Genomic DNA, 15,279 nt, shown 5'->3' on the forward strand with positions numbered 1-15,279 from the left:
AATACTGTTAGTAAACGTAATGTTTCGTACTATTAACGAATATTTTCATAGTATTAATGAAATGTCAATGAACATTTTTCGTTGGCTGACTTCTAATGAAATTTTCTTTGTGTGTATATAAATTATATTTCAAAAAATAATACACTACCAATGACTACACTCAAATACATTGATGGGTAAGGTTTAGGGATGCCAGATTTTTAACAGGCAAAAAGGGTACATTCAGCTTATAAAAAGAGCACATACGAAAAAATAGAGCACACTTTTTCATTTATTTAAACATAACAAAAAGGTTCATATCATAAACATAAAATAACCTATATTCAACTCAAGCTAATTTTATTACGATACTTTGTAAGTCATTTTTTGGTGTTTTTGTGAAAAACGTTATTGAAGAAGTTTGTTTACATTTAGAACAGAGTACAATATGAAGAAGCAACATCGTCGTGCTCTTCTACGACCCTGATATATAAAGTAAAACACTATTTAAATAGAAAATAACGGCTAGGCATTTACGTATTTTCAGTTTACTTTTACCATTTATTGAGTCGCGTTGGATTAATATTTGCTGTGATGCATAAAAAGCGCACTTAACTAAAAATAGAACACTTTTACGTGCTCTTTTGGCATGTCTTATTTTAAGAGCACATTTTATAAAAAAGAGCACATGTGCTCTCTAAAAGAGCACGTCTGACATCCCTAGTAAGGTTTCATTAGTATAACGTGTGTGTTCATTAACACAAAGTTCGTCTTTCATTCAGACAATGAATGATTTTCATTCATACAACGTATAATCTGCATCAATTAAATGAATAAGTTTTATTCATACAACGAATAATTTTCGTTAATACAACGAAAATGCTACGCTATAGCAACATAATTATTCGTTAATACTACGAAATGGATTCCTTAAAGGGTTTCGTAAATATAACGTAAAATTACGTTGTTATAATGAAATGCTACGTTGGCTGACTTTTAATGAAGAATTTCGTTAATACAATGTAGGAATTCATCGTATTAACGAAACTTTTTCTACCAGTGTATTAAGAAAAAGAAAAACAATAGAAAGCTTACGACATTTTTATCGAAAGCAATAACAATTCTGTTTTATCGATTTAAGGTCGGGGAAAATGAAAAATACCTTAAGACATTTTTATTAAATAGTGGATTTTTTTATCGATATTAAACTTATAAATCTACTGCGACCTAATTGTTCAATAACTTAAAATGTCTACGATATTTTTTATTAATTAAAATTGGAAATGATTTTCTGGACGCGGAATCTTTAAAAAAGTTAGCTCAGGAAAATTGATAAATGTATCATTTGGATCTTCATATTTTTTTTATCAAATAAAATTATTGTTGCGTTCTGCGTATGGTCTAACAAATAAAAATGTCTTTGGGGCCATACAAAGTACAACTTTTTGCAAAACTAGTTCATTTTAACTAATACTTTGTTGTCAGTGTATTTAGACCAAAACACTCATGGTTATACACGCAGAGAAGGAATATGATCACCTCAACCATGTTTCAAGAGCAAAATGTTATTTTTGTATGGTGACCATGTAACATGTTTGTCATTAAAATGTTATTTTCTCGTCATATAACCTGCTTACCGAAATCAGATACATGATTTCAGAGAAAATAATATGGTTGCGAAAACCATGTTACATGGTCACCACCCAAAAAATAACATTTTGCTCTTAAAACATGTTTGAGGTGATCATATTCCTTCTCTGGGTGTATATTTTGTGCATTTACACTGATGGAGTAGTTTTCGCTATTTTTCAAAACTTCAAATGAATCTTTCCTTTTAGTCGGATGTTATTGTAATGTAGCATCACAGATTTCAAATTCAACTTATTTTATTTTCATAATGTCACTTCGTTTAATCCCAGCCTAATACACCATCGCTGTTACTTATTTCTATATAATAATGAATATTATTGGTAAATCGATTTTCATACCGAAAATATAATTTTTAGATTTCTAGTTACTAAAGTGATCGATGATGACCTTTTTCCTCATCCCCAGGTTGTTATTAATTATGATTAGTTTCTTATATCGAATTTAAACATTTTGAAAACTCACTTTGTTCAAGTTATCGTGACTTGATGTTGCAAACCGAAAACACTTAGAACTCACCAATAAAAACAGAACAGAGGGTTGCAAAATAATTTACAAGATAATTAATAAAACAATTCGCGCGCTTTTTTGATATTCACAAAACATTGATTTAACATTTATAGACCTTGAAGGCAATAGGAACAGATTTTTTCTTCTTTCATTCAATGGCTAGAGCCTTAACATATAATCATATAATACTGATAAACAATATTTAACATTTGCACCAAACAAAATTAAACGATCACCCAAAAGCTACTACTTCGATTTAATAATAAAAGAAAACAATTCTACATTTTTTTTCTCGTTCTTTGGTGCTGTTGTTACACGTTAAACCGGCAAAATTGAACTAAACTAATATTCTTATTTTCTAACATTTATCAAGCTTTCAAACCAGATTCTAACTTTGATTGTTCTAGCCACTCGAAAGAGCGCTGAACAAATAAAGCTTAGAGCGTTAGTTGTTTAATAAACCAATGATGAATAAACACAAAACCCTAATAAAATTGCAAAATATTATATTGGAATAAAATATTAAAAAAAATCACTCCAATACACACACATATACACTCATATAACCTTTCGCCATAAATGAAACAAAACAAAAGCATCAATTGATGACGTTATTGAAAAGGCCACTTAATGCCTTTTGGGGGGAAAATCTCCAATCAATGACGTTATAGTTTGAAAAAAAAAAAAAATACATCTAGAATTCGAACAAATGAATATGAATGAGTTAAAATAAAAAAAACCCAAAATTACTATGCGAATTTGAAACCCTAGAAAAAAAGAGACGTATAGACCCAATGAATTATTTACTAATTGAGATGCAATTTTATATGTTAACAAATATTATCAATTAAATACAAAATTCTGTGGATAAAAAATAGTAAAGCTCTTTTACTAAGATTACAAAGTAAAGTACCCTTAGTGGGGGAAAATTGACTATTAAAAAAATTATTCCAGACAGAAAATGAATGGGTTTACCACAACTGTAATGAACCAAATGAATGGGCTTAGTAATATGAATTACACAGATAGATATGATTGATTGGTTTAGTGGGTGTAATGCAGTAAGGTAAAAATCTGTTATATTCAGTGGGATTATAAATGCAGTAAAATCATGTCCGTCTGTTGAAATCACGCTAACTTCCGAACGAAACAAGCTATCGACTTGAAACTTGGCATAAGTAGTTGCTATTGATGTAGGGCGGATGGTATGGCAAATGGGTCATATCGGACCACTTTTACGTATAGCCCCATATAAACCGACCATCCGATTTGGCTTACGGAGCCTCTTAGAGAAGCAAATTTCATCCGATCAGGTTAAAATTTGGTACGTGGTGTTGGTATATGGTTTCTAACAACCATGCCCAAATTGGTCCATATCGGTCCATAATTATATATAGCCCCATATAAACTGATCCCCAGATTTGACCTCCGGAGCATTTCAGGTTAGGTGGCAGCCTTAGACAATGGTATTGCACTTAGACAATGGTATTGCAAATGGGTCATATCGGACCACTTTTACGTATAGCCCCCATATAAACCGAAGCTCAGATTTGGCTTGCGGAGCCTCTTGGAGGAGCAAAATTCGTCCGATCCGGTTGAAATTTGGAACATGATGTTAGTCTATGGTCTCTAATAACCATGCAAAAATTGTTCCATGTCGGTCCATAATTGTATATAGCCCCCATATAAACCGATCCCCAGATTTGACCTCCGGAGCATTTTAGGTTAGGTTGCAGCCTGATGTATCAGGCTCACTTAGACTATTCAGACCATTTCGATACCACATTGGTGAACTTCTCTCTTATCACTGAGAGCTGCTCGATTCCATGTTAAGCTCAATGACAAGGGAGGAGCAAAATTCGCCCGAGCCGGTTGAAATTTGGTACGTGGTGTTAATATATGGTCTATAACTACCATACAAAAATTGGTCCATATCGGTTCGTAATTACATATAGCCCCCATATAAATCGATTCTCAGATTTGACCTCCGGGAGCTCTTGGAGAAGCAAAATTCATCCGATTGAAACTTGGTACATTGCGCTAGAATATGGCCGCTAATAACCATGCCAAAATTGGTCCATATAGGTCTAACATATAGATATATAACCGATTCCCAATCACATATAAAAATTCTTTATTTGGCAAAATATTACAAACATTTTTAAAACACTGACATAGGATCACAATGTAAGGAGTCATGCGAACGAACGACTATTGAAATGGTTGACATCCATCCTATGACAAGCCCATGTTAAATTCATCGCATCTGCGCCAATCTTGCACCACATCCAGACCCAAAAAAAAAAACATTTGCACTACCTTTGCTGGAATATAAACCCTTTCTGTATTTAACATACCTCTAGATTTCCAATTTTCGGGTATTTAAATTGGATAAACAATTGCGCTGTCTAGACAGCCCAGGAAATCAAATAGGCAGATCAGTCATTATGGAAATTATATTAAACTCTTACCGATATAGGCCAATTTTTGACGATGTCCTTATAAACCTAACAAAACTCCAGATTTCCAATTTCAGTGTATAAAAATTGCGTTGTTAAGATGTTCAAGACCGGGGTATCGGTCCTTATATAGAGTATATATCAAAACCTGGACCGATATATTCCATATCCGCCTCGCATATTTGAGGACCTAAAATATCTCGCTATCAAATCGGGAAATCGGTCAACATGGGGGCTATAAATACCAAATTTAGCACTGCTAAAATACCTCCAGATTTAAAATAAAATTGAAGTTAGATGGAATTATTGAAGGCTGTAGCGTGATTACAACAGACAGACGGTCATTGTTATATCGTTATAGAATTTCTCCCTGATCAAGAATATATATAGTCGGAAATCTATATTACAACCACCATTCTATAGTGGTGGGTATAAATACCAAATTTAGCACAGCTAAAATACCTCCAAATTTAAAATATTATGTAAGTTAGATGAAATTATTGAAGGCTGTTTCGTGATTACAACAGACAGACGTACATTGTTATATCGTTATAGAATTTCTCCCTGATCAAGAATATATATAGTCGGAAATCGATATTTGGACGTATTACAACCACCATTCTATAGTGGTGGGTATAAAAATTGGATGTTTTTTCTATGTCATATTGTTCACAAATATCAACAAAATATTTCCAATTTTAAGTGAATTTTAAAAAACATTCAATTAAAAATCCAATCTAATTCAACAAAATTTTTAATTAGAAAAAAAAAACAATCACAAAAATTAATTTTATCAATTCAGTTAATCGGAAAAATTCAGACTGCAAATATTATTTTCTGTATAACAGATGTTCTTCTTTTCTGAATTTTATCGGGTAAAAAAATATATGGACATAATATTTTTTCAGCTTTAGCTTTATAATACATTTCCATTTATTTTCTTTCTCAAAAAAAGTTTGTTTATCTAATATTTACAGGTTTTACAATATATAAATATTCAATTACTAGACATATTTTCTGAGTGTATAACAATTGTCTGGTAATACCAAATTATTTAATGATTGAAGGTTTTTCTGTTGTCTTTCTGTTTTCTTTCAGACAATTGATTGTAAATGAAAATATCAACAAACATTCTGACATACAATAAAATTTATTACCTCACAATATTTCACTTCTGTATCCCCACCTCCATCTCTCTTATTGGGAGGTGGGTGAGATGGTCATAAAAAAGCTTTTTACTTTATATGTGTTCTTAAGAGAGATGGTTTTTGTCTGTCAAACTGGTTTTTTGTCGTTTAATTTTTTTTTGTTCTGTGATTTTTGTTTTTATGTTTTTTTCTTTAAGTTTAAAATGTATTTATATTTTTTATGCATACAATCGACAACGCGATTGTAGTAAATTGTTGCATCCAATAAACCAACACCTCCAAAGAAAACTAGTTAAGGGTTTTTTCCTGAACTTTTACTACGTAGAATAGAGAGACAAAGGGGCGCACATTAAGTGTGGAATTTATTTATAGTCTTACTACGTACATTTTTACTACTTTAATTACTTTTTTCTGCTATAAATAGTTTAGAACACTAAGAGATTTTTTGTTTCATTCAACAACTCATAGGATTTCCCATAATACCAAAGACCTATCATTAAATGGCAATTTAAAAATGATCGAAACTTGAGCAATTATTTTTCAAAGAAATTCATTTGAAATGACCACTTAATCAATTATGAAATAATTGAAATCACCTAATTGTCCCCCAAGGGAATAGTCAAAATCGGATTAAAACATCCATACAGAAATAGAGTTTGGGTGGGAGGCACTTAAAATATTTTCTATCGGATTTTGCATTACGTAGAAAAATAGCGCATGGAACATAAAAGTGAGGAGGTTTATTATATCACTTTTTAGCAGTGGATGGTCACAAATTAACGCAATTTTGGCTCTAGGACGTACATTTAAGGATTTATGGCCAAAATAAGTTTCCATAAAAAAAATTTGGATTTTTTAAGATTTTTCGTCAAAATTTTGATTTATTGGGGAAAGTGACGAATTAACATACTTTTGGCTCTAGGACGCATATTGAAGGAGATATGGTCAAAATAAGTTTTCCATATAATTTTTAGAGGATTTTCATCGATATTTTGATTTTTTGGATGAGGTCACGAATTAACCTCCTATGGGCTCTCTTTGACAATATATTTGAAAATTGGGGGCAACATGTAGAGGGTGATTTTGTTAGCCATTATATTTTTGGCAACATTGGTTTAAAAAGCCGACGCACTTTTCGGGTTTTGTTCCATTGTCAAACATTGACCCTAGAAAAAATTTAGTACTCTGAATATTTACCGGTAGAATATTTTTAGTCTTCACACCTATGAAAACCTTTTCGCTGTAACTACCTCGGTCGCGACTTCAATTCCAAAAAAATGATTTTGCCTTTTCCCATCTTTAATTTATTCTCACATTATGTTTAACAAGTATATACAGCAGTAAGTTCGGCCGGGCCGAATCTTAAATACCCACCACCATGAACCAAATATTAGGGTTTCCTTTGAAATTTCAGGAGGGCTTGAGGACTTGAGGACACTTCCCGAAGATAATTTAAAGATTTCATCCATGAGGAATATATCAGATTCTGGATTTATAAGAACCATTTTTGTTTGAGTTTTAGAGGAATCATTAACATCTCTTGTAAGTGTGCAAGAAAATTATAAAATAACGTCTTGATTTGAAATCTTAAATCTGTAGAAGTAAAATCTGGAAATTTTACATTGAGTTTCAAGCAATTTTCATCATCAGTGCGCCTTCTACACCCTCAAGAAGTGAAGTCGGTCTATATGGAGCCATTACCTATCTATAAAAACCTAATCCGATACACGTTTTTGTGAGCCTAAAATACCAGAATATTTACAATTTCAGGCAAATCAGATAAAAACTACGGTTTCTAGAAACCCAAGGAGTTAAATCGGGAGATCGTTCTTATGGGGGCTATACTAAAATATGGACCGATACTCACCGTTTTCGGCACACCTCTTTATGACCCGAAAATACCTCTAGATTTCCAATTTCAGGCAAATAGGATAAAAACTTCGGATTCTAGAAGCCCAAGAAGTAAAATCGGGTCCATACCAAAATATGGACCGATCCTCACCATTTTCGGCACACTTCTTTATGATCCTAAAATACCTCTAGATTTCCAATTTCAGACAAATTGGATAAAAAATAAGGTTTCTAGAAGCCCAAGACCCCAAATCGGGAGGTCGTTTTATATGGAGAACATACCAAAACAGGGACCGATACTCACAATTTTTGGCACACGTATTTGTGGTCCTACAATACCTCTAGATTTCCAATTTCCGGTAAATTGAATAAAAACTGCGATTTCTATAAGCCAAAGAAGTAAAATCGGGAGGTGGGTCTTTATGGGGGCTATACCAAAATATGGACCGATACTCACAATTTTTGGCACACGTTTTTGTGGTCCTACAATACCTCTAGATTTCCATTTTCAGGTAAATTGAATAAAAACTGCGGTTTCTATAAGCCCAAGAAGTAAAATCGGGAGATCGGTTTATATGGGGGCTATACCAAAATATGGACCGATACTCACAATTTTTGGCACACGTATTTGTGGTCCTACAATACCTCTAGATTTCCAATTTCAGGTAAATTGAATAAAAACTGCGGTTTCTATAAGCCCAAGAAGTAAAATCGGGAGATCGGTCTATATGGGGGCTATGCCAAAACGTGGAGCGATACTCACCATTTTTGGCACACCTCTTTACGGTCACAAAATACCTCCAGATTTCAAATTTCAGGCAAATTGGATAAAAACTACGGTTTCTATAAGCCCAAGACCCCAAATCGGGAGGTCGGTTTATATGGGGACTATATCAAAACCTGGACCGATACAGCCCATCTTCGAACTTGACCTGCCTGCAGATAAAAGACGAGTTTGTGCAAAATTTCAGCACGATTGCTTCATTATTGAAGACTGTAGCGTGATTACAACAGACAGACAGACAGACAGACAGACAGACAGACGGACAGACGGACATCGTTATATCGTCTTAGAATTTCTCCCTGATCAAGAATATATATACTTTATATAGTCGGAAATCGATATTTCGATGCGTTACAAACGGAATGACAAACTTATTATACCCCCGTCACCATTCTATGGTGGTGGGTATAAAAATGAACACTAAACAAGTATATACGGCCGTAAGTTCGGCCAGGCCGAAGCTTATGTACCCTCCATCATGGATTGCGTAGAAACTTCATCTAAACACTGCCATCCACAATCGAATTACTTAAGTTGCGGTAACGCTTGCCGATGGCAAGGTATCTTAAAATCTCCTAACACCATCTTCTAAATTGTATGTAAGTCCATACGTGGTATATATTAAATTAAAAAAGATCGATCCAATACGTATATAATTCAGTTTGAAAAAGTAGACATAAAATTTTGACAAAATTTTCTACAGAAATAAAATTTTAACAAAATTTTCTATAGAAATAAAATTTTCACAAAATTTTCTATAGAAATAAAAATTTTGACAAAATTTTCTATAGAAAGAAAATTTTGACAAAAATTTCTACAGAAATAAAATTTTAACAAAATTTTCTATAGAAATAAACTTTTGACAAAATGTTCTATAGAAATAAAATCTTGGTAGATTTTTTTGGCTCGAGTGGCAACCATGATTATGAACCGAATAAAATTTGAACAAAATTTTCTATAGAAATAAAATGTTGACAAAATTTTCTATAGAAATAAAATTTTGACAATGATGAAAATTTTATTATGAACCGAATAAAATTTTAGCAAAATTTTCTCTAGAAATAAAGTTTTGGTAGATTATTTTTGGCTCTAGTGGCAATCATGATTATGAACCGATATGGACCAATTTTGGTATGGTTGTTAGCGACCATATACTAACACCACGTTCCTAATTTGAACCGGATCGGATGAATCTTGCTCTTCCAAGAGGCTCCGGAGGTCAAATCTGGAGAATGTTTTATATGGGGGCTATATATAATTATGGACCGATATGGACCAATTCTGGCACGGTTGTTAAATATCATATATACTAACACCATGTTCCAAATTACAACCGGATTGGATGAAATTTGCTTCTCTTGGAGACTTCGCAAGCCAAATCTGGGGATCGGTTTATATGGGGGCTATATATAATTATGAACCGATGTGGACCAATTTTTGCATGGTTGTTAGAGACCATATACCAATATCATGTACCAAATTTCAGGCGGATCGGATGAAATTTGCTTCTCTTTGAGGCTCCGCAACCCAAATCTGGGGATCGGTTATATGGGGTCTATATATAATTATGGACCGATGTGGACCAATTTTTGCATGATTGTTAGAGACCGTATACCAACAACATGTACCAAATTTCAGCCGGATCGGATGAAATATGCTTCTCTTAGAGGCTCCACAAGTCAAATCTGGGGATCGGTTTATATGGGGGCTATATATAATTAAGGACCGATATGGACCAATTTTTGCATGGTTGTTAGAGACCATATACCAACATCATGTACCAAATTTCAGCCGGATCGGATGAAATTTGCTTCTCTTTGAGGCTCCGCAAGCCAAATCTGGGGATCGGTTTATATGGGGGCTATATATAATTATGGACCGATGTGAACCAATTTTTGCATGGTTATTAAAGACCATATACCAACACCATGTACCAAATTTCAGGCGGATCGGATGAAATTTGCTTCTCTTTGAGGCTCCGCAACCCAAATCTGGGGATCGGTTTATATGGGGGCTATATATAATTATGGACCGATGTGGACCAATGTTTGCATGGTTGTTAGAGACCATATACCAACACCATATACCAAATTTCAGCCGGATCAAATGAAATATGCTTCTGTTAGAGGCTCTACAAGCCAAATCTGAGGGTCCCTTTATATGGGGGCTATACGTAAAAATGGACCGATATGTCCCATTTTCAATACCATCCGACCTACATCGATAACAACTACTTGTGCCAAGTTTCAAGTCGATAGCTTGTTTCGTTCGGAAGATAGCGTGATTTCAACAGACGGACGGACGGATGGACGGACGGACGGACATGCTTAGATCGACTCAGAATTTCACCACGACCCAGAATATATATACTTTATGGGGTCTTAGAGCAATATTTCGATGTGTTACAAACGGAATGACAAAGTTAATATACCCCCATCCTATGATGGAGGGTATAAAAAATGTTATAGTGAGGCCGCGTTTTTCCGATATAAAGTTTTTTCCCTTTTCCAAAAGTCAATAAACCTTTTAATGAAGTCGTTTTATTCTTAAAGTTGAGTAATTCAACTAAAAACTGGGTGTCTTTACATTAAAGTAAATTTATTTGAACTAAGGTCAATCAATGTGGCTTCCATAATTCTTGGAAAATTCTTCAAAATTAATGAAAACGTCTATACTTTTTATTTGAAGTCGAGTCTGAAGTTGTAAACTAGTATATAATATTCACATCCCAAATTTACAATAGAATTGTGTCTTACATGTATCCTTACTTCAATTCTCTGCTTCTTTGGCTCGACAACAATACCAAAATCGTTACTGCAACGATAAAATAATTAGATCCGAGAAAGGTTTTTTCTGTGTACACTGAACAAAATATTGTCGTGAGGTCAAATACTTTTTGCTTAGCATAGAAGACGCATTTCTCTAGAATAAAAGTTTTTTTCCTTGTCCAAAAGTCGACAAACTTTTCAATGAAGTCGTATTGTCATTATAATTAAGTGATTTCACTTAAATATTGGTATCATAACATGAAAAAAAAAACGTTTGGGCTAAGGACAACTTGACTTTAATAATTCCGAAAAATTCTTTAAATTTAATGAAATTGTCTTTATATTTGTTGTCTTTTTGCATCTTGACTACAAAGCAAAAAATCGTTCAAATATAGAACATGTTTTTCAACACTTTAAAGACAATTTTTACTTGAAACATAGCATAATTTTTACTTGAAGTCGAGTCGTAATTTGGAAAATAAAGTTGTTGTTAACTTGTTTTTAAAGGACTTTGCTTCCTAGAAGCAAGTACAAATTTAAAAGAGAATTATGTCTTAAAAGCATCCTTACTTGTATTCTCCGCTTCTTTGGCTCGGAATCAATACCAAAATATTTAAAGTAAAGATAAAATCTTAGCTTTTTTTCAGTGTAGGTATAGTTTTATTAATCACTCCAACTGTTTTCGTTTGAAATTTTTGAGTCAAAAACTCAATGTGGTGGAGAAAGAAAATTTGCCAGTTCCGCCGATGCTGTCAAACATTTTCAGTTTGGTTTACAATTTAACAATGAATAATCTTACAAACGAGCAACGCTTCTAAATTATTGAATTTTAATTATACAATTATTTTTTGAGCTTTATGGACAGATGTAGATTAAGGAACATGGTTAATAGAGCCATTGAAAAGAAAACGCCAGATACAAATCTATACACGCCTGGACTGTACATGTTTCAGTTCGGGCGAATGAACCTTTCCACAGCTTTTAGTATAGATCTGGCTGGGAGAGATAACTCAATTTTGAGCCCTTTATGCTAACTCCTTATGGAGAAAACATTTGGGAAATTTCCTCTTACAAATTGAATCATCTTTTCTCCCACTGTACATCATCTTTTCATATAACATACAAGTCCCTTAATCTTATTTTTATTTCGTTTTCTTACATAGTAATACAACAACACGAAATTTATTTTTAAAAAGCTAATTTGTTAGAATTCACCTAAGTGGTGAACAGTCGAACAATGCTTATTGTTTCTACAGTCAACTACATCAACATTGAAAAGAAAACGCCTGATGCGTTTTCTTTTCAATGGCTCTATTTAAATAATTTTAAATTTAATTTAATTTAAATAATTGTATAATTAGATGTGTAAGTCGAATAATTACGAATCGATATTGACTTTCGCACGGTACGTAGGGAGCCAGAAGTGAAATATGGGGGTTGCTTATATTGGGGCTATATACAATTATGAACTTGATATGGACCAATTTTTGTGTGATTGGGGATCGATTTATCTGAGGGCTATATATAACTATAGACCGATATGGACCTAGTTAGACATGGTTGTTATCGGCCAAATACTAGCACAATATACCAAATTTCAACTGACTCGGATGAAATTTGCTCCTCCAAGAGGCTCCAAAACCAAATCTCGGAATCGGTTTATATGGGGGCTATATATGATTATGGACTGATATGGACCACTTTTGACATGGTTGTTAAATATCATATACTACCACCACGTACCAAATTTCAACCGAATCGGATGAATTGTGCTCCTCCAAGGGGCTCCGGAGGTCAAATCTGGGGATCGGTTTATATGGGGGCTATATATAATTATGGACCGATTTCGACCAATTTTTGCATGGGAGTTTGAGGCCATATATTAACACCACGTACCAAATATCAGCTGAATCAGATGCATTTTGGTCTTCCAAGAGGCTCCGGAGGTCAAATCTGGTAATCGGTTTATATGGGGGCTATATATAGTTATGGACTGATATGGACCAATTTCGACACGGAATTTCAACCGGATCGGATGAAATTTGCTTCTCTTAGAGGCTCCGCAAGCAAAATCTGGGGATCGGTTTATATGGGTGCTATATATAATTATGAACTTATGTGGACCAATTTTTGCATGGATATTAGAGACCATATACCAACATCATGCACCAAATTTCAGGTGGATCGGATGAAATTTGTTTCTCTTGGAGCCTCCGCAAGCCAAATCTGGGGATCGGTATAAATGGGGGCTATATGTAATTATAGACCGATGTGGACCAATTTTAGCATGGTTGTTAGAGACCATATACCAACAACAAGTATCAAATTTCAGCCGGATCGGATGAAATTTACTTCTCTTTGAGGCTCCGCAAGCCAAATCTGGGGATCGGTTTATATGGGGGCTATATATAATTATGGACTGATGTGGACCAATTTCTGCCAAAACCACGTACCAAATTTCAGCCGGATCGGATGAAATTTGCTTCTCTTTCTCTTCTCTTTGAGGCTCCGCAAGCCAAATCTGGGGATCGGTTTATATGGGCGCTATATATAATTATGAACCTATGTGGACCAATTTTTGCATGGATGTTAGAGACCATATACCAACATCATGCACCAAATTTCAGGTGGATCAGGTGAAATTTGTTTCTCTTGGAGCCTCCGCAAGCCAAATCTGGGGATCGGTATAAATGGGGGCTATATGTAATTATAGACCGATGTGGACCAATTTTAGCATGGTTGTTAGAGACCATATATCAACACCATGTACCAAATTTCAGGCGGATCGGATGAAATATGCTTCTCTTATAGGCTCCGCCACCCAAATCTGAGGGCCCGTTTATAAGGGGGCTATACGTAAAAGTTTACCGATATGGCCCATTTGCAATACCATTCGACCTACATCAATAACAACTACTTGTGCCAAGTTTCAAGTCGATAGCTTGATTCGTTCGGAAGTTAGCGTGATTTCAACAGACGAATGGACGGACGGACATGCTTAGATCGACTCAGAATTTCACCACGACCCAGAATATATATACTTTATGGGGTCTTAAAGCAATATTTCGATGTGTTACAAACGGGATGACGATGTTAATACCCCCCATCCTAGGCTGAGGGTATAAAAATGGAAGTAACCAACTGGCGCCTTAAAAATATATGTACACAAAGTATATTCCATTAAATTTTTTTCTACCAGTGTATGCCTAAGGTGAAACATAATATGTTTGAACAATACAAGTAATATTTTCTTAAGCCAATCCTGAAAATATATATGCTTGAAGCAGAATTTGTTTGGGGTATATGTTACAGAAGCGATTTTTTGAGGGTGTATGGACAAATTTTTGCATGGTTGTTAGATGGTATTTACTGACAGCAAGTATCGAATTTTAACCGGATTCCAAAAACTGTCCCATTTGCAATATCATCAGACCGACATCAATAGCAACTACTTGTGTCAAGTTTCAACGAGATGCGACGTGGATTGACGAGAATATGATCGAAGGCATGCGTTGACAGTAAGTCATTATTTCAAAACAGAAGGTATTTCTGGAACAAGAGGTTAACAGCCTATTTCTGATATCCGAATGAAAGCTTGCGAACGAACGGCAGTCACTCACTTTCGTCTAGATTTGGGTTTCTCTAACTTCCTTTCGTTCGTTCGCATGGCTTACGTTACTGTCAAATGCTAATATTACCAGATCTCAATTATTTCAATTACTTGAAAAAGGCCCATACATTTTAAAAATTATTTTCCATAAAATTCAATCTGGCATCGCCGTTTATTTTGCATATTTTTCTCATTGCTGATATTTGGTTTAGCTCAATATTTTCCTTAAGAAATTAGCCCTCATAGAGAGATATGTATTTGTATTTCTATATATCTGCAATAATTAGGTTTCGGTTTTCCTTTTTATGAGTGTTTCATTCCAAATGTATGTGTTTGTTCGTTTTAGAATTTTCTTTAAGCAGTCTATATGGCGGTTATAAAGAGAAATAGATCAATATAAACCACTTTTATCATATATTTGCACCAAAAAGCGATAATCAATTTATCAATTATTAAGTTTTTCCTTATTTATGAATGCCTTTTTCCACAAACGAAAGGTTTGTGCGAAGTGAGTGGATTTGAC

The 15,279-nt window shown here is 34.1% G+C and overlaps 1 protein-coding gene across 3 annotated transcripts in view; it reads right to left on the reverse strand.

Annotated features, from left to right (window-relative positions):
* Nucleotides 1–15,279, reverse strand: part of Ets98B (DNA-binding protein Ets98B) — a 146,474-nt gene that overhangs the window by 28,899 nt on the left and 102,296 nt on the right. Inside the window, exon 1 of one of the 3 annotated variants that reach the window (XM_075291828.1) lies at nucleotides 2,146–2,453. The exons of 1 other annotated variant lie outside the window; for it this stretch is intronic. The gene's annotated coding sequence lies outside the window, so the exon portion shown is untranslated. Of the gene's footprint in view, nucleotides 1–2,091; nucleotides 2,454–15,279 lie in introns of those variants that run through there. One more of the 3 variants, XM_075291827.1, reaches the window with a different exon arrangement.

This window comes from Haematobia irritans, chromosome 1 (assembly GCF_050003625.1).
Source record: "Haematobia irritans isolate KBUSLIRL chromosome 1, ASM5000362v1, whole genome shotgun sequence".
In the NCBI taxonomy this organism is placed as follows: Eukaryota; Metazoa; Arthropoda; class Insecta; order Diptera; family Muscidae; genus Haematobia; species Haematobia irritans.